The sequence below is a fragment of the Neopsephotus bourkii genome, unplaced genomic scaffold (assembly GCF_033783945.1).
Source record: "Neopsephotus bourkii isolate Nb327-2 ecotype Australia unplaced genomic scaffold, CSIRO-AGI_Nbou_v1 NB_1780, whole genome shotgun sequence".
Lineage (NCBI taxonomy): Eukaryota > Metazoa > Chordata > Aves > Psittaciformes > Psittacidae > Neopsephotus > Neopsephotus bourkii.
In genome coordinates this window covers 8,351,288-8,373,222 of record NW_026902254.1, presented here as the reverse complement: position 1 = coordinate 8,373,222, position 21,935 = coordinate 8,351,288, and positions in this window count along the sequence as shown.

The following is a 21,935-nucleotide window of genomic DNA, read 5'->3' as shown; positions in this document are numbered from 1 at the left end:
ATCCTTACCTACAGGCAGAAAAGACTTCTACAAACTAGGTGCTAGGTCTGGTAGAAAGCTTTACAACCTCTGAAAGTGTTTGGTTTTTAGGAGACTCTTATACAGATCATCTCCTAATATTGTTTTGGCATTTGGCATAGATCAGCTTTGGCTCTCAAGTATTTGAATGGATTTCACTCCAAGCAAAAATTTCTCTTGGCATACAACTGCTAAAATAGCTGACTGACATATTGCATCCTTTTTTTTCTTTTTTGGAGGGAGGGGTTAACACTGTTATACGTAAATGCCTTCCCTCCTCATACTATAAATTTCTTTCACCATTCATACTTCTAATATATGATGCATGGGTACAACCAGTAAAAGTATGTCTCTTAAAGGCTTGACATAACAAATTTAAGACATTCTGGCATATATTATTCACTAAAGTGTATACTATATACTCCTTATATTAGTAAGCTAAGGAGATGAGTAATCTTACATTTGGATGACAAACTGTACAATTACACATTTAACTCTTAAATGCATGCTGTGAAAATTAACTACAACATATAGAGATAACTTCATTTACATTTGAAACTAGTTAGTACTTTTGATAATAGAGTTCCCAAATGTCTTAACCTACTACACTGTTTTACACTCTTCATAAATAATATGAATGACAAAAAAATGTAATTACACTAAACATATGCTACAATGAAAGAGTGATAATTTATTATAATGTGCTTTTTTAGAGGAAACTAAAATCCTTTTTTCAGTGGAATCTTATTTCCATATAGTTATATCATGCAACTTAAACAACACATAAGGATGTTTACAGACCTGGAACACATAGCCATTTGAAAAGATTTAAAAATTTCTACAGAAAAAAATTATTGAGTTTCTGACATATCACAAACTACATATACCTCTGGTCATATACTTTTGTAGGTTACATGAAAAATTCTCTTTTATTTTTCTTTCCAAAAAATCCCCATTGTATTTTTATCTGCTCATAAAACATTCACTAAAGCAAACAGAATGTTCAGGTAGTAATATTCTATTTTATGTTTCCTCTGTTTTGTAAAGAAGCTTTTTTTTTTTATTTATGTTTCATTGCCCCCTGCTGTTTGATAAAGTACCTTTTTCTTTTTATTTTTATTTTTTTGCTAAAGAATCAACATTTCAGTCTACATCTTTCATCAGCGAAAAAAGGAGTTGGACTTGAAATCATCTCTTGTTATGACCTCAGTTTCAATGTGTTTTTCATCTGAAAGAAAGAAGCATTCCAATAACGCAGTCAATGCAATTAAAATATTATGGCAATGATGCAAAATGAAAAAATGTTTTCAAGTGCCATTTCCTGTCTCACACAAAATATTGAGAAAATTTAATATCATTTTCATATGTAATACCTTTTCTTTTTTAAGTTACTTTCTTGCGATACAGAATACCTTATGTGAAAAAGGAGCTTTCCTTAAGTATGCAGATCTCTTAACCCTTGCTCTTTGAGGAGGGTGCTTGATGAAACTGTTCACATAGACCTGCTCATCACCTACATCAAGAGAGTTCTTTTATGTATTTAAAAATATTAACCTAGGAAAGCTGAAGATATTAGTGGTGTTATTTCTTTTTCTTCTAGAATGTATGCAGAAATTTTGCCCAAGATATGCTTGTTTGTGGAAAAGAATATCTGCAAGACTTTTTCAGTGATACCATGATGTTATAAACCTGGATATGGCAGGTATTGACTGCGTCCACCAGCAGAAAATCTGTATTCTATGAACTGTTCCATTCATTTATGATTTTCTTTCATGTTAGAGAAACATCAGCTTTAACAGAAAGAGGTATTTTTGTAATGAATGAGATACATAGGCAATGACAGCCAAACCTTGGTGTAAAAATGTTCCAAGACACAAAATCACACCATTATCATCAGTATTATGGGACTGTACTGAAAGCTGTTGGATTACTTTAAAAAAATATTTTGGTAATATTACTTGGGCTTATTTGTTTGGTTGGTTTGTCTGTTTTTGCAAGCTTCTGCATTTCAGCTTTTCTCTGCAACAATATCTACCAGCTAAAAAGAAAAAAAAAAAGTTTTTGCAGAAGAGCCATGGCATTTTTACCTTTAGCACTACAGCCGACAGGTAGGTGTACTTACATAAAGTGTAGCCTGAAGACAGGCAAATATCTGTTTTATCTTGGCTGATGAGCTAGCCTGAACTAAAAAAATCTGATATCTGGATGTACGAGAGACAGCGTGCTTAACCTTCCATTAAGATGTCATTTCACTTCACATTTGTCAGAGGCAAACTAAGAACATAGCCAATTAATTAGCTCAAATGATTTGGATGACTTGATCATTTCTGTGAACCCTGAGGGTGCTTAGTCAATAACCACAGTTTATAATGTATTACAGAGCTCGTATACTCAAGTCAGATCAGACGCTGTGTAGATGTGTTAACGTCAGTATAGGTGCACATCCCTGTGCAAGATAATTTAGAGTGTTCCCTGCTTAAGGACAGAAGTAGCTACAGATAGAGCTACAAAACAGTTTTTCTGCTTCTCAGCTAACCAGAATCACAAGTGGGGTCTTTGGAACAGGTAACTGTTTCTATCTGCCTATATCACAGAAAAGTGAGTAACTAAGTTGATTGCACAAAAATTAATTACCAAACAGCAGAAACCTTTTCTTCAATAATTATTTTGTTGTGGATTTTAGTAAGGTTTTCAATACTGTCCCTTACAGCATCTTTCTGGACAAGTTGTTCAGCTAGGGGATGAGCAGATTCATGATGCACTGGGTAAACAACTGGCTGAAGTGTGGAGCTCAAGGGGCTGTAGTGAATAGGGCTACATCTGGCTAGCAACTGATCACCAGTGGTGTTTCTCAGGGCTCTGTTCTAGGGCCCAGTCTGATATTTTTATCAATGTTCTTGATGGAGGAATTGAATGCATCATGCGTAAGTTTGTTGCTGATACTAAATGGGGAGCTGCTGTTGACTTTCTTGAGGGACAAGAGGCCCTCAAGAAGGATCTAGATAGATTGGAACATTGGGTAATCATCATTGCCATGCAATTTAACAGGAACAAATGCCATATTCTGCACCTGACACACAGTAATGCCAAGAACAAGTAAAATTGGGATGTGTGGGAATGGTTCAAAGCTGTGCCAGAGGAGGTTCAGACTGGTCTTTAGGAAGCATTTCTTTACCAAGAAGGTGGTCAAACACTGGAACAGGCTTCATAGAGAAGTGGACCCATGTCTGCCAGTGTTTAAGAGTCATTTGGACAATGCATTTAATAATTTGCTTTAACTTTTTGTTCAGCCTGATATGGTCAGGTGAGTTGGAATAGGGACATGTTTTTAGCAGAGGAAGCTACAAGGAAAATAAACTTTGGAGAAATATGAAGGAAGATAGTGGAAATTTGGGAGAGAAAGCAAGAAATGTCTACAGAACACAGGCATTTACTCCTTTAGAAGTAAATAAATTAATTGTAACCCCATAGTATAAAGCTGGAACCTTTGATAATACTGTTGCTATAAAGATATGAGCCTGTATCTTGTTCCTCATATAACACACCAATCCACACATTGATATCCACATATTTCAGCTTTGTTTGCAATCATATCCCACTGAATCCCAAACTCATAAAATAAGAGATATGTATTTTTCCCCCAAGAAATCCTTCCCACAGCTTTTGGTCTAGTTTAGTGTTGCTTTAATTTTCCTGCAGCCCAGCATAATGTGTTAATTTTTTTAATGTTTAAGTAAATCGATGGTATTACCAACTTACAGTTTGTTTGCAATCTTGAAAAAAGCTAGACATTGTTGGTTGCAAGGCTTGAAAAGACAAGTTATCTTTGTTATTTATATGGAAAGCTTAAGCATGTTAAAAATCAATGGTGCTACTGTTTTCCCCTTAACTTTCTGGCTGCAGCCTTTATTGTTTTGACATTTCTTGACTCTTATTTTAGAGTTCTGAAATTCATTTATGCAAGTATTTAGTGGCATAGCTATTGGCACTACAAGCTTAATTGACTGGCATAACTTCCTTTCAGTTTATTTGTAATTTACAAATAAATGTCATTCTACATAACCTAAGATAGATCCTAAGTATGCATTTCCACATTTAGGATAATTTTTCAGTCAGTTCTCTTCTTCCTTAAATTTATGACACATTGCTCTGATTTTCCATTGTGATCAATGCCTTTTTATGAAACAAATTTAACTGAATTGCATTACTTTTTTCTTTTAGTCACAGAAAGATTAATAAAAGCCTCACTTGCTCTGCTGAGTCAGGCATTGCAAATAACCATGAGTAATAAAAATGAAAAACAAATGTATAGCATAGCAAAACATTCTGCCTATTAATAGAAGTTCCTTCTTTGTTTTCAAAAGTACAATGAACACAATGTTTTTTTGGAATGCAGAAAAGGGAAATGATCAGCAAGAGATTTCTAAGGCATGAACAAAATAAAAACCAGTATTTTCAAACCTATTTATAAAAAGATAATTGAATTTAATAAGTGATGAAAAAAAACTCTGAGTCTTGATTTTCAATGAAACTAAGGAATTGCACATAAAGATTTTGTTTGGAACTTAAGGTTTTAGAAAACTTCTTTGTGAAGAACTCTGATTTTGAAATATTCAAATTTACGCCACTTCCAGATAGTTTCTGTAGTCTAGGTCTTCTCAAACTTTGTCATGCCATATTCCCACATCCACTGAAATACTATTTAGTAGTCTAATGTAAACCTTGGTAAACTCATCTTCCAGGAATACAAAGTAGCCAAATTAAATTTAAGGAAGCCTGGAGTCATCTTTTTTTTTTTTTTTTTTTTTTTTTAATGAGGTCTCTGCTAAAAAAACAGCAAGAAATTTGTTTTGTAAATCTCACACAACTTTTTAGCAATATGTTTTCTCTCTGGTTTTCTTCCTAGCTATTTGACAGCTTTGCTGGAAGCTATTTTCTTAGGAAGTACCTATCTGTGCCAATCTTTCACGTTTATTTCTTTTAAGGCTCTATGACTCTTAAGGAATGGTCTATTTATCTTTCCATACTAACATTCTGCTATGGTTTTTACACATTCTAGCTGATAGTACAAGCATTGTCAGAGATCAATCACTTTAACTCTTACATAGAAACTAAATATTAGGTCAAATATGTGTCAAATCTGAGGCTGAAATTTGCGGAGGCCTGGTGTCAGCTATGAATGTCTTACAATACCATGAAGATTACTGTTTAGTTTTATGGATATAAAGAATTTTAAACAACGTTTCTTTGATGTCAATAGCAAATTTTCCTATTCTCTAACAAAGCCAGTTGAATGAAGTAGAAAAGCTTCCTAGTTTGTATAGAAATGGAAGAAGTAATCAGTATAACTTCTGTGTAGGTTTCATTTCTTTCAGCCACATTCTGCTCTCCTGCAATACATGTGAGGTCTTGTAATCTTCCCTGACAACGCTAATTGTTCCAGCTTGTTGCTTATAGAAACAATAAGAATTTGTTTCTAGACTGTAATTTAGCAGAACATTTAATCATTAAAATAACTGTGCAAGAATGCTCATTAGGTACTCATGAGACATAAGGCCATTTCTGGAATATTTCTCAGCTTACATAACCTATTCATCACAAAGTAGAAAGTACATACAAACATTTGTATAATACAAATATGTCAAAAAAGCCTTATGACATATAATAATAATATACCAGTCTAGACGCATCTGTTGTTGCAGGTTGCACTTTAGAGCTGTTTTTAGTTTGTTCTTATTATTTGTAATAGAAAAAAAAAAATCCTTTTTATTAATACAAGCGAAAAAGTCATAGTAGAACAGCTTGCCATAGCAATAGGTTTGAAATACTAGTCTAAGAATTCATTTGAGGCATATATGAACAGGTCTGTGTTAATATTTGCGAATTTAGATCCTTATTTGAAAAGTAGATCTTTAATATAATTAGAAATGTGTCAATATAAAACAGTTTTCAGTTTCAAATTTCACAAGACCAGCTGAATACTCCAGTTAGAATACATTAAGGGATGTAGCTGGAGAAATTATTTTCTTTAAGTGAAAATGCCTACATACCTGTATATCTTGATAAAATGAGACAAATGGTAAATAGGCTTTGTTATTGTTTTCTAAAAATTGTGGTCATAATGTAATTAAAAATATGGGAAAAAAAAGAAAAGAACTGGAGAAAAAACATTATTGTGAGGTTAAAGAGAATTAGTGATTTGTATCCCACAGAACTCCTACAGCAATTTAATAGAAGAAAACAATATTATTTGTGAAAGGGATTCAAGGTTGCCATTAACTATAAGTTATACTTCTGTATACTTATGTAGATGGAAAAGAATAATTAAACTTCTGTACATACAAAGAGAAAAAAGAAATCATATGGTCTATTTTTTTCCCACTGTTTTCTCCAGATGTCTTAGTTCTCTAAATAATACCAGTTCCTTTGTTGAATTTTACAAATATTATTCCACAGCCAATATTGACTTTCTCATATACCTTTAACTTTTTAATCTGCATGACAGGTGTAGGGTTATGAGAAGTAACAAGCTGAAACAAGCCAGGACACTGAAACAGTCTTTTTTTGCAAAATAAAATATTGATGGAGAGCAGATTCTCTGCTGAGGGAGAGCTTCCACAAGATTATCATAGGTAGGTAATCCAGACGTTAAGATTTAACTCGGAAAGTATGATTTTATCCATTCAGGGTTAAAGATTAAAACCCCATTTTATCTGGATTGTTGTTTACAGTCATGCTAGCTTCTCTTTATAATATTTACAGGAATGGAGTAGATGGACGCTGGCAGAATTTGGACCAGAATAGTCCAGGCATCAAAACGAAAGAAGAAAGACTGTTTATAAGTCTCTGTTTCTTTAAGGTTTACATAAATTCTTGAACTGTTTCAGGTTTTTGTTTTATTGTTTATTTGTTTGAGATTATATCTTGGTAGAAATTGTGTTATTACTTTGGATTTGGAATAAAAAGATGATAACCTTTTTCTCTGGAAGATTTACTAAACACACAGCCATGATATCTATGCTAAAGAAAAAGTAGCATTTGTGGGTGTGAGTATATACTTATACACATATATATATGTACATACACACACTTGTACAAACACATACATGGATGCTCTGTAGACACGTGTAGATTTGCCTTTGTGTATAAATCCATGTAAAGTGAGGGAAACATGGTTTCTGTGTGAAAGTCATATATATTGAGAAAGTAAGACAACTGTATAATATTTCTCATTATCTTCACCATTCAATGCATGTCCTGGGTTTAGCAGTAGCAGTCATCTTTCTCTTTCTTGGTATCTGGTGCAGTGCTGTGTTTTGACTTTCGGCCTGGGAGCAGAGCTGATAACAATGATGTTTTGATTTGGCCAAGGACTTTGTGAGCTTCATGCTCTGCCAGGGAGGAGGGGAAGCAGGGAGAAAGCAGAGACAGGACACCTGACCCAAACTGACCAAAGGAGTATTCCATACCACAGCACATCATGCCCAGGATGTAACTGGGAGTTACCCGGAAGGGCTAGAGGGACTTCAGGGTTGGAGGAGGTATCGGTCGGTGCCTGACTGGGCTGGGGGACGAGTTATTGGTCTCCTGGTGGTGAGGTGTTGTATTCTCTTCCCTTGTTATTTCCTTTATCGTTATTATTATTGGTGGTAGCAGTAGTGATTTGTGTTATACCTTAGTTACTGAACTGTTCTTATCTCAACCTGTGGGAGCTGCATTCTTTTCAATTTTCCTCTCCATCCCTCCAGGAGTAGGGGGAGGGCAAGGGGGGGAATGAACGAGCTGTCTGGCTGGGTTAAACCAGGACAATGCATAATTCCAACATGTATTTCTGCAGTGTCAAAGGTCTACCCCTCAATACAGAATTATTTTATTAATGAGGCTCTCCTTCAGCATCGTACCATATTTTTTGCCTTACCCTCACAGTGAGGTGAAATACTTACTGCAGTTACAAAACTGCACAAGCCTTTTTCAAACTCACTGTCACAGTGAGGATTAGTCTTCATGACAGTCTCATTCCCATGTCTTTATTTATTCTCCAAACTGCTAGTTGCACAAATCATTTGCTCCACACACAGGTTTTGTTTGCTATGTCTTATTCAAGAAGATGTCTCTTAGGTGTAACAAACTAAATCTCCAGAAAAATTTAACATGGTTAGAAATCATAAAAGGTTTATCTTAGGTAATTTGACTAATCAGGATCCTGTGACAGATATTTATCTTCCTGTGTGATTTTAGTAAATGGACCTTTATGTTTCTTGGTTGGTTGTTATACACTTGCTATGTTGTCTATTCAACTTTCTAACTTCCAAAGCAAAACCTTCAGTACTTACAAAGCCATGATGGCCTGTGTACTGAAGTTTCATTTTAATTTCCTCTTGAAATGTCTCACTTATGAAATTATGCCCTGACACAATTCCAGAAAACAAATTCTGTGACACAAGCATCCTTCCTTTAACAAATGTGATTATCTCTGAGGCCCATCAGCATTATTGGTAGCACCTTGATGTCATTTCCTTTTGTCCTATAGCTTGTTACTTGGCAGATGAGACCCACACTTACCTCGCTACAACCTGCTGTGAAGGTTGTATTAAGCAACTATGAAACTTCAAATTCTAAAGAAAATTGTTGTTGCTGGATCACTCTGAAATCCACAAACAGGCAGTGCTCTAGAAATGTCAAGTGGCATTTTTATTTTCATATGAAAATGCTGAGACTAATTAACAATACTTAAACCACTTATGATAAATGTCTGTTGTAGTTAAAGATAAACTAGCATGATTGCTCAACCATCTTTAAACCTGTATCCTCAGATATACTGACCCAGCAATGACCTGCTGGAAAACATTTAAACCACTAATTCCAGTTAATTAAAAAAAAACAAAACTAAATATATATGAATGTGTCTGAGTCTAGATAGCAATGTGGAGAACCATTACAATATATTCATGACTTAAACATATGCTATGCTTTCCTATATAGCAAGTATGGAAAAAAACCCCCCAAAAACAGCAGAAAGATACCTGATGCTACACAGGCTTGTGGTGTTTAAATTAAGAATATCAAACCACTCTGTTGCAGTCTTTATTTTTTTGAGGGACTTTGATATTTTTAAAATGGATTAATTTGATCCCAGTCTCTTCAGGATAAAGTCTTAGATGATTAAGGAAAAATCAATATATATTTCTTCATTGCACATTGCCATAGTTGTTAGAGAATCATTATTATCCTTCTTAGCAAAATAACTATGCTATTATTCCTCTCTGGTGCGATGCCATTGACAGTGTCTTATAGACTTTCACTACAATTATATTGGCACTTAAGACATCAAATGGATTTAGAAAGCACTTAAGAACCTCATGTCCACTTTCTTAGCAGATATAGATGTATTTATGCTCCTTCAAAAAAAAAAAGTTAAAGAAATTTATTTTCAGAATGAAATGGTGCTATACACTTTGTATGTAATATTCTTTAAGTCTTAAAACATCCTAATTTTTTAAGTGTCTGTAGACTATCTGGGTTGCAATGTATGCCCTGGGAATATGGAAACAATGACTTATAAAATGGAGATTTTTTTTTTTTTAACATGAAGTCTTTTGTTAAATGCAGTGTGATATTTTATAGGTGGAATGGGGGTGATGAGGCACAATGTTTCTCTACCTTTATTATTGAAATTAACACCTATCATAAATCCAGAGGTTTTCTTAAAATGCTGGATCAAAACCTAAATGGTGCTTTTTATGAACTCAAAATAATCTGTGTTGTTTGTTTTTTTTTGATTGTGTAGTTTTAATACTCCTTTCTTTCTTTCCTCTGTAGAATTTGGAAATTTGTGGGGTTCCAAGCTACTTACAGCTCTCCCTAGTCACATGTCTATTACTTTGAACATGGATTAAGGCCTGTTTTTCACATCTGAATAATTTTCTCATTCATGCTGTGTGAATGTAGAATCATTTTCAAGTATGTATATGTGAGGTCTGTCTCAGAGAGCCATGAAAATCTTCAGAAAGTTCTGAAAAATTAGGGAAAGATCAACTATCCTGTGCCAATCCACATCTCACTTGGGATCCCTAGGTTCTTTTTAGGAAATTCTGCTGGCTGGTATTAAACAATGATATCAGCTTCTTTCTGGAAGTTTCAAAACTTTGTGTAGTCTGAAGAAATTAGAAATTATGTTAATGTGGATGCATAAGCCAAATGCAAGAAATGTGAAGGCCTGTGGCCCACATTCTTGTTAAGAAGATGACATATGGCATAGTTATTGTCTTAGACTTACGAAGTTTTATGCAGTATTACTCCCTTTTTTTATTCAGTGATCAGCTTACCATCCAGTGATATAGCATCTATATGGAGAAAACACCTGTGAAGCTGATTTTTGGGGTGCACACAGAAAACCTGGTGATATCGCTTACAAATACAAAAGTGAGATCGCATGGCTAAAAGTGAGAAAACATAAGTTTAAAGGACACTGAAATATTTAACTTTCAACAATAAGTGAAAACATACAGTTTGTAGGCATTGCAGCCTTTCAGGTGCACAGTTATATAACAGGTGAATTATTACAGGATAGCTCTGGATGACTGATTTAAAACCCCTCGTGAGACTGAACTAAAAGTGACCATGATATATAGTTGTTTGGGCTTGAGAGAGGAAGGTAATTCGGAATATAGTACTGTTCATAAAATTGCCACCTAGGTCTTAGCTACACACCGCTTTGATAGTTTAATTATAAATCTATCACTTAAACTTTCTAGAAGATGGGTTGTTGTTCCAGCAAATTCTAACTTGGTCAAGCAATTCAAGATGAAGCTCTATGGCTTATAAAACAAAACAGACCAGATTGTTATAATGTGCCAAAGAGCCTTCACTTTTCCCAGATTTGAAATTTCAATGTTTATCTGATACTGAAGGCTACTTGGAATGCTATCCAGTTTCAAAAAATGATGCTATAGGTCAGACTGGTTTCTAAAGTGCAAATTAAACAAGTTTTGTGCAATTTTAAAAGCCTATATTTGTTGGATTCCTTTGAAATTGCTATGTCTCACGGGACAGTGGTCTTGAGCTAGTGATCTGGCATCATTTCAGCAAGAATTCTTGAAGCTCAATTTTGATAATATCACTTATTTGTATTCAAGTATCATATATTTTCTGAAAAGTAGGGCTCAGACTGTCTATAATCCTTTCAAAATTATCTCAACTTCTTAAGGACTTATTTAATTATGAGTAGCTCTTACTATCCTTTAAGGGAATCATTATTTTCTAAGTTAATGAAGTTAAATTAGGACTTTGAACTGGTGCTAATTAATATGGTGAAGACAATGCATCATGACCTTGATTTGGTTCAAGTTCGGTGGGTTTGTAAGTATGTGTTATAAGAACTGGGTTACTTGAGAGGACATGTTTGGATGATGCATGTTGTGCAGTATCTCGAAGACATTGTCATAAAAGCTGTTATAAATTGAGTCAGTGGGACTCAAACATAACAAATATTGGAGATTTACTGCAATAGGATGAGATAAAGACTGTTTAATTTGTATAGTAAAAGCTGCACACACAAGAAAGCAGTACAAGAAATTCAGTCACTACTTTCCATGGGCAGGGAGGTGTTTAGCTATCTCCAGGAAAGCAAGGGTCCATCATGCATACTGGTGTCCTGGGTTTAGCAGTAGCAGTCATTTTTCTCTTTCTTGGTAGCTGGTGCAGTGCTGTGTTTTGACTTCCGGGCTGGGAACAGAGCTGATAAAAATGATGTTTTGGTTTGGCCAAGGACTTTGTGATCCTCATGCTCTGCCAGGGAGGAGGGAAGCCGGGAGGAAGCAGAGACAGGACACCTGACACAAATTGACCAAAGAAGTATTCCATACCACAGCATGTCATGCCCAGGAGGTAATTGAGAGTTACCCAGGACTGCAGGGTTGGAGGAGGTATCGGTCGGTGCTTGGTCGGGCTGGGGGGGCAAGTTATCGGTTGCCTGGTGATGGGGTGTTGTATTCTCTTCCCTTGTTATTTCCTTTATCGTTATTATTATTGGTGGTAGCAGTAGTGATTTGTGTTATACCTTAGTTACTAAACTGTTCTTATCTCAACCCGTGGGAGTTGCATTCTTTCTGATTGTCCTCTCTGTCCCTCCAGGAGTAAGGGGAGGACAAGAACAGGGGGTGGGGAGTGAGTGAATGCTGTCTGGCTGGGGTTAAACCACGACAACTGGTTACTCGGGAAAACAAACGCTATCACTCCCAATGTACCCTACTTTCTTCTTCCCCCAGGTTTGTACGCTGAGCATGGCACCATATTGTATGGGATATCCCTTGGGTCAGTTGGGGTCAGCTGTCCCAGCTGTCTCCCTCCCAATTCCTTGTGCACACCCATACTCTACACTGGTGGGGTTGGGTGAGGAGCAGAAAAGGCCTTGACTGTGTAAGCAGCTCTCAGCCATAACTAAAACATCCGTGTATTATCAATGCTCTTTTCAGCACAAATACAAAACACAGCCCTGCAATAGCTACCATGACAAAAATTAACTCTACCCCAGCTAAAATCAGCACATGGAGATATACAAAATTTAATATAAGGGATTAATATATAATATAATGAGTTCAGTGGCAAAATTTCAGCTTCAGAAAGAAAGCACTCCCAGGACAAATACTGTTTCTGTTAATGACTGTTCATGTGACCCTTTATTAAGTGAGGTTCTTGTTATGCCTTAAAGATAGTAGAAAAGATAGAAACATTCACCGTGTCTGCTTCATCTATGATGAAAAGCAAAAGCTAAAAAATGATGAATTAATTTTCAATGCTTTCTGTGTCTCTATGCAATATTACTACAGATCTAATCTTTCAGTATGGTGATACCTTGAATAAGGATGATATTTTTCATAAAAATAAAAACTTAGCAGCATGATTTTAAGGAAATTATGTTACCATGTCATAATTAGAGAAAACACTATACAAATATCTATTTTCCATACCTTCAATCGGAACGATCACGATTTTTTCCCACCAGGAAGTACAAACTAATGACTAAAGAATGGCTAAAATAAAAAAAGAACTAAAGACTTCAATTCTGTCTTTTCTATTCTCTCCCTTACTTTTCTATTCTCACCCTTATTTTTCTATCCTCTCCTTTAATTCACAAAGGAAAAACTGTATTGATCATTGACATTCTTCTCTCAAGACATGCTTAAAATGACTGTGTCCTTCATAGCACTTGTCCTAATTTGGGGTCTAATTAAGAACCATATATCTATTCTTTACTTACTTTACTTTACAATACTTCTGGTGGTCAGGGCTAAGGGTATTAAAGTTCCTAATGTCTTAGAAATATAATAAATAAGAACAATGAACTTTTAAAATAAACAAACAAAACCCCAACCAAGCAAACAACAAAAACAAATCCCCCACACTTGGCTTCAGAGAAACCATGCTGACAAAACAAAAGTGGGAATCTGCAAACAGCAGAACTTCAAACTAAATGAAGATGGTGGGCCCCTGATGGAAGCTATCAGGAGAACAGGCTACTCTGGATTTGGAGAAGGCTGAGGTTCTTAATGACTTCTTTGCCTCAGTCTCCACTGGCAACTAGGGAAATATAACCCCCATTTTCATGAAGGGGAAATTGGATGACCCAGGGAACTACAGACCAGTCAGTCTCATCTCTGTGCCCAGCAATATCTTGGAACAGATTCTCCTAGAAGGCATGCTAAGGCACATGAAAAAACAAGGTGCTTGGTGACAGCCAGCATGGTTTCACTAAGGGGAAATCCTGCCTGACCAATTTGGTGGCCTTCTGTGATGGAGCTATGGAACTGATGGATAGGAGTAGAGCAGTTGACGTCATCTACCTGGACTTGTGCAAAATGTCCGACACTGTCCTGCATGACATCCTTATCTTTAAATTGCAGAGGCACCAATTTGACAGGTGGACCACTAGATGGATAAAGAACTGCCTGATGGCTGTAAAAAAAGAGTTGTGATCAGTGGCTCAGTGTCCTGCTGGAGACCTGTAACGAGTGGTGTCCCTCAGGGATCAGTGTTGAGACCAGTCATATTTAGCGACTTTGTTGGTGACATGGACAGTGGGACTGAGTGCGCTCTCAGAAAGTTTGTCGATGACACCAAGCTGTGTGGTTTGGTTGATGTACTGGAGGGAAGGAATGCCATCCAGAGGGACCTTGACACTCTTGTGATCTAGGCTGATGTCAGCCTTATGAAGTTTAAACATGCCAAGTGCAAGGTCCTACACCTGGGTCAGAGCAATCCCAGGCACAGCTGCATGTTGGGCAGAGAAGAGACTCGGTAAGGCAAAGAAGAGATTCGGATCAGCCCTGACAAAGATTTGGGGGTGTCGGTTGATGAGAAAATGAACATGAACCAGCTGGGCTGCTTAAAAAGGAGAATGGCCAGCAGGTAGAAGGAGGTGATCCTGCCCCTCTACTCTGCTCTAGTGAGACCTCACTTGGAGTATTGTGTACAGTTCTGGTGTCAACATAAAAAGGACATGGAACTGTTGGAACGAGTCCAGAGGAGGGCCACGAGAATGATGAGGGGGTTAGATCACCTCCCGTATGAAGGCAGGCTGAGAAAGTTGGGGGTGTTCATCCTGGAGAAGAGAAGGCTGCATGGAGACCTCATAGCAGCCTTCCAGCATCTGAACGGGGCCTACAGGGACGGTGGGGAAGGACTCTTCATTAGGGACTATAGAGATAGGACAAGGGGTAATGGGTTCAAACCTAAACAGGGGAAGTTTAGGTTGGATATAAGGAAGAAGTTCTTTCCTGTAAGGTTGGTGAGGCACTGGAATGAGTTGCCCATTGAGGCTGTGAATCCTCCATCGCTGATGGTGTTCAAGTCCAGGTTGGACAGAGCATTGAGTGACATGGTTTAGTGTGAGGAGTCCCTGCCTGTGGCAGGGGGCTTGGAATTAGATGATCTTAAGGTCCTTTCCAACCCTAACTATTCTATGATTCTATGATACTGATAAAAATACTCTCAAGCCAGATCTGAGTATATAAAAAGTTTAATGAGCTCATTAAACTTTTTATATACTCAGATCTGGCTTGAGAGTATTTTTAACAATACTATGTTTAAATTTCTGTATAGCATAATATTGTGCTTATGATGCTGCACTAACATATAATATGAATGAACACCCCCACTGGAAAGCTGGCTTTTCAGAGTTTCTTTCAGGTCTAATATTGGTCCATATTTCCACGCTCTTTGGGTTGATTTTAAGTATCCAAGTTTTGACAAGGCAGGCAGAGGGGCTGCAGCAGTGACTTCTCAAAGACAACAGAAGTTTTCCCTATATCAGAGACACTTCCAGACAGCTCTAAGACAGACTGACTCCTGACCAAAGCTGATCCCATCAATGATGTTAAGAATGCCTCAGAGATAACATGTTTTTAAAAAGTATAAAAAATACTGTGTGGAAGCACCTGGAAGATAGGAGTGAGAATATATGAGAGCAACCCTGCAGACACCAAGGTCAGTTCATAAGGAATGCAAAGAGGTACTCCAGGTGCTGGAGCAGAGATTCTTCCGTAGGCCATTGTGAAGACCATGGTGACACAGGTTGTCACCCTGCAGCATATGGATGTCCAGAGTAGAGGAGACCACACTGGAGCCTGGAGAAGCTGAGAGCATCCCATGGAATCCATTTTATATCACTAATGGTGCAGGGGGGTTTCCTGTCTTGCTGACAAGATATTAATTACATCTTTCAGCACATTAGGAGGAAAATCTGGCTCTTGCATACAAAAAATTGATCATATACTTAAATTAAGAAATAATAACATAAGGGCAGGAAGTGATTCGAGACAGCAGGCATGGCTTCACAAAGGCAAGTCCTGGCTGACAAACCTAGTGGCATTCTGTGATGCAGTGACTACCTCAGTGGACAAAGGAAGGGCTACAGATGTTGTCTATCTGGGCTTTTGTGAGGTCTTTGACACAGTCCTCCACACCATTCTTCTCTCTAAATTGGAGGGATATTAATTTGATTGGTGGACTGTTTGGTGGATGCAGGATAGCTGCATCCAGAGGGCAGTGATCAATAGCCCAATGTCAAGATGGATATTGGTTACATAGGCTATCCCGCAGGGGTCCTTACTGGACTGGTACTATTTTCATCAATGACATAAACATTAGGATGGAGTTCACCCTCCGCAAGTTTGCAGATAACGCAAAGCTGACTGGTGCAGTTGACAGACCTGAGGGATGGGATGCCACCCAGAGGGACCTGGAAAAGTGGGGCCATGTAAACCTTATGAGGTTAAACAAGGCCAAGTGCAAAGTTCTGCACCTGGGTCAGAGCAACTCACAGTATCAAATACAGGCTGGAGGATAAGGGCGTTGGGAGAAGGCCTGAGGAGAAGGGCTTGGCAGTATTGCTGGATGAATAACAGGTGGCATTGTGTGTTCACAGCTCAGAAGGCCAACTGTATCCTTGGCTGCATTAAAAGTGTGTCCAGCAAATCAAGGCACGTGATTGTGCTCCTCTGTCCAGTCTGGTAAGACCCCATCTGGACCCCATTCAGCAAAGGAAAAGCATGGACCTGTGAGGATCACAAAAATTAGCAGAGGGCTGGAGCACCTTTCCTATGGAGAAAAGCTGAGAGAGCTGGGGTTGGTCAGCCTGAAGAAGAGGAGGGTCTGGGGAGCAGAAAGACTAGCAGCCTTTCAGTACATAAAGGTGGCTTATAAGAAAGATAGGGACAAAATTTTTAGCAGGACCTGTTGTGATACAACAAGGGGTAATGATTTTAAACTGAAAGAGGGTATATTTAGACTAGATACAAAAAAGAAATTTTTTACAGTGAGAGTGGAACAGGTTGCACAGAGGGTTTGTAGACGCCCCATCTCTGGAAACATTCAAGATTGGGTTGAATGGGGCTCTGAGCAATCTGGCCCAGTTGAAGATTTCCCTACTCATGATGTCCCCTTTCTTATTCAAGACGAGGATTCAGTATGACACAGATCAGTTCTTTCTATCTTGAATATCACTAATTCCAGTAATCAACAAGAGTGATCTGCTGGGTTCATCTCAATAACCTCCAGCAGTAGGAGAGATTCTTTTGCTGTTGAAAGCCAGCATCTGCACTGCATATATATAATTCAGAGGATTTTAGTTCAGGCTGTTTTAAGTAGCTATATACCTGTGATTGTTAGATGTGAACTGAAAGCCATACACATGACATGTAAACCTGACAATGTCATTATATTCTTTTGAAAAGTTATACTTATCACATGTTCAGTGATCAGTCTGTTTTTTTCTGCTACAAGGAGGTCATGTAATCTCTTTGAAGAGATGAATCTTTATAGCTGTAAAATGACAATTACAAAGCAGAAACATGGTGTAGTCATATCTTACTTTTACAGAAGATGTTAAAACTTTGCTTGGTAACAGAATGACAGCTTAGACTATGAATGTGACTTTATCTGCATGAGATTTTTCTTGTACTCATGCTATTTGGTGTCAAGTTGGTGTACTTTTCTCCTTTTCCCTCCCAAAAGGAGTTGTCAAACACTTGGACTAAGTTGTTTTGTTTGATTGTTTGGTTTTTTCCTTCTTCCTCTTCTCCCCCTCAACTTCTCCTTTAAAACTTCACTTGCAATTAAAAATACAGAAACTTAAAAGCTGAAGTGATGCACTAAGGCAACTATCTGTCACTCAACACAGCAAAATCTCACTTTCTTGAACCCTACACTTCATGTATTTTAAACAAATTCTTTCATTCTATAACCCTTATTGAACTGTTGCTTTAATATTAAACAAAATTAATATGAGATTTTTGCACAGTGTCTAGCAGCCTGAAGCCAATGACTTCATTCTGTTAATAATAATAAATATAACTAAGTAGCATTGCATGCTGGTCATGAATAGAAGACACATAAATAAGAGCGAACCCCTAAAACATACCTCACTATAGAAGAATACTTTCTTAATAATGACTCTATATAATTGCTTCAGTGTTCTTACCTTCTGTTCTTAGTTATCTATAGAAAATTTTTATCCTACTTCTCTTGCCCCATGAGTACCTTTTTCTTATTTCAATTGCATCTGAATGGAGGGTTTTGCATATTGTTAATTTGTTCTTTGACTTTTGTTTTTTTAAGCTTCTTGATTCTCCCTGAACAACACTTTTCAAAGTAAAGAATGGCAAGACTACAAATTGGCAGAGGTTTGGGAATCCTCTTCCAAAAATTAGAGACTTTGAAGCAGGAGAACATAATTGAATATCACCCTTGGGATGCAACGTTCAAAACTTCATTTACTCGCATTATAACTGAATTCACTCTTTAATTAGCAACTTGGAGTGTGAGAAGGAAATTACATTATTGGTAACATATGATGGAAATGAAGTATGAAAAATTTTTCTGGACCAATACTGCTGATGTATGAAAACATGGTATTATAAACTGTTACTTACTCTGGATTCTGCAGCTGCAGGCTGATTAAAGCTCAGCAGGAACAGATATAATAAACAAATACCACCTGCTGCAAGAACAGGTGTTTGTGTCTTCATTTAGAAACCAAAGTAAAACAGAAGATACCAAGTGGCTGAAGTAGATCAGTATTTGTATTGACATAATTTGTTACTACTTGTCCTTCAACTTAGAAGCATATTATTCTGCTTTAAGACTCCTTGATAAGGATTCAACACTTGTTTCTAACAATTAAGCAGCTCTGACTTCTCTGTGCATCTGTCCATTCTTGATACTAGGTGCATTCATTTAAAGTATTTGTTTCTCCATTCACTGGTGTATAGCATAGTAGTTTTGACTAAAAGCATTATACACACAAAACCAAGTAAAATGCAGCATTTGGTATTTTATTTAATTGCACTAGTGTCATGATTTGTTTGACATTTGTAGTCCAAATAAATAAATATAGTCATGGGAATCTATCACGTCTAATCTGTTCCTTGTTGCATTGCAGATGTTTACAAAAGAAGATATATATATTTTAATATCAAAGTACAAATAATTCTGATTCTGATATTTGTCTCAGTGGAACTTCTGATGCAAAGGAAGCCAAGGAGTATCTCTCCCAGTGAAAGTGAAGGTCTGTTCACTGTGTGTCTTTCATGTTTGCAGCTTCTCAGGGATGCAGATTTTTTTCTTCATCATAGAAGATCTTGAGTAATAGCAGTCAGTCAGAGTAGTTAAAGTCCAGATAAATGCAGCCAGCAGGGAGAGAATGATAAGATAACAAACAAAGTTTCTGAGAGCTCAGTTGTTTTGCTTTTTTGTTTTTTCTTTTGCAAGAGATGTCATGATAAATAAGTGCTGAAATCCCCAAATACTGAAAGATGTGAAGAGTTAATACTGGGGATACAAGCAATACCACAAAGTCATTTAGAATCTACACACTGCCAGAAGTGGATTATAAAAAGGGGAAGCTAAGAACTGGAAAGCTTTGGGAAGATTTAACATATTTAAGATGTAAAAACCACTTTCCTGTCTTGTTCAAGGAGCATGCATAGGATAACGGGAGTTGGAACAGTGTGCTTTCAAAGGTAGGATTACCTGGGGTTTTGTTTGTTTGGTTTTGAATTTTTGACAGTCTAAACTCTCAATAATCTTGGAGGTAAATGATGTTTAAATCCTTTCTTAGATCAATATCCTAAGACAGACAGTAGGAATCCTAAGTTATTTCCTACAGTGGCCATAGAGCATTTTGACAACAAGGTGACAGGGTGTCTTTTATGCTACTGAGTACTGGAGGAAAAAAACTTCACTCTCTCAAAAAAAAAAAAAAAAAGAAAACAAGCAAATATTATAACATGGGTAAAACCCAATTGCACTAATAATAAAGATGCCTGGAACTTATTTAAAAATGCATTTTCTATATTAAACATAAAGAAATATTAACATGAAATTTAATGTATGTGAGAATGTATTTTTATAATAGAGCTAAATATCACTTCTAATTCTGTTCACAAGAACATTTATATTGCTATTATAAATTATTTAGAATTTAACAACTGTTATATTTAAGTCAATAATGTAAACAGATATTTATTTGAAGGTTTTGGTTTTTTTTTAAGATAACTAGATATGAGTATGAACCAAAGAGATGGGAAGGAACTTAAATACATTTTTTAAACTAAGGAAGAAAAAAAAAAGTAATTGTTGAAATAGTCTGGATGTAGTTTATAAAAGATGTAACTAAATTGAGTGAATACTCAAATATATATAGAAATACAAGCTATCAGTACAGGCCTTTTAATATGGAAGTCAAACTAAATGTTTAGTTTAACAAAGTTAAGAAAAAGCTCAATTAGTCTGTAGAATTATGAAAATAAATAAAACTAATATGTCAAATATTCTGTAGGTAAAATCTTAGATTAATCACATATCACTGAAACTTTTAATTTTAGTTAAAATTGCCTATTGACTGTTGTAATTAGTTGATTCGTTGTTTGGTAGACAAAACTTTCAGTGACATGCAAAGTTGTTGCAGAATTTGAGTATGGTCAACACTTTTTAACTTACAATCTCTGGAACTTTGAAATAATTTATTGGAAAATGAAGTTGCTTTGAATTTGGAAAACTGTATCATAGAATCAGAATAGGTAGGGTTGGAAAGGACATTAAAAACCATTAGTTCCAACCCCTATCACGGACAGGGACACCTTCCACTAGACCAGGTTGCTCAAAAGCCCTATCCAACCTGGCCTTGAACATTGCCAGGGATGGGGCATCCACAACTTCTCTGGGCAGCCTGTTCCAGTGTCTCACCAGCCTCACAAGGAGATTTTCCTCTGGAGCCTTCTACTCTCCAGGCTGAGTAAGCCCAACTCTCTCAGCCTGTTCTCATAGGAGAGGTACACCAGCCCTCTGATCATCTTCCTCTGAACTCACTCAAGCAGACCCACATCCCTCCTGTGTTAGGGGCTCCAGAGATGAATGCAGTACTGCAGGTGGGGTCTTATAAGAGCAGATGGGCAAAATAACCTCCCTCAACACGTTGGCACACTACAGCCCAGCATGCGATTGGCTTTCTGGGCTGCAGGCACACACTGCCTGCTCATGTTGAGCTTCTCATCAACCAACACCCCATTCTCTGTCCAGCTCTTAATCCATTCTCTGCCCAGCCTGTGTATGTGTTTGGGATTGCCCCAATCCAGGTGCAGGACACTGCGCTTGGTATCAGTAAGTGTTGCCTTGATACAGTAAGTATAACAGTGTAACCCATTCTTACCACACGTAACAGGGTAACAATATCTTTCACCCACTGCCAGAATCAGCCTTCAACTTTTGTGTATTTTAAAGTAATTTTTTATGTTTCTTGCCAATCTGTTTCCCCTGATAAAGTTTCCTCTTTTTGCTCTTTTAAACTATTTCCTTGTTTATTTGAAAAGTTGTTATCTGTGATAGCTATCAAAACAAACAAGACCAAAAGTTTGCCCTCACTGGAGGTACTTCTGTGCCAAAATCTGTTTCATGCTGAGCAACAGTGCTGCATTTTGTTGCCTCACCTCCATGCAGGCTGAGACTTCGTTTCTTCAGTGTTGCATGGAATACATATCACACCACATAGTTATTATTTCCCTGTGCTATTATATAATATATGCTAAACAATGCATAACTGATATGTCAATATATATATATATATATTTCTCTAATTGTCTTAATCATTAAAGCAGTTGCTGTTGGGAAATACCTGAATTTAGACATCCTAGGAATGTAGCATTGCATACATGCACGTTAGGGTAGACAGGACAGAAGAGTCCATAATGAAAGTAGATCACTAAAGGTAAATAGAAATGAAGTTTCCAATCCCAAATATAAGAACTGATCACAAACAACCAAAGGCTATCTTGGCCCACCTTTATTTTGTTTACACACGTAATTTCTTATTTTATCTTGTAGATGAGAGTTTTGAGACTAACCAGAGTGAACCCTGATTTTAT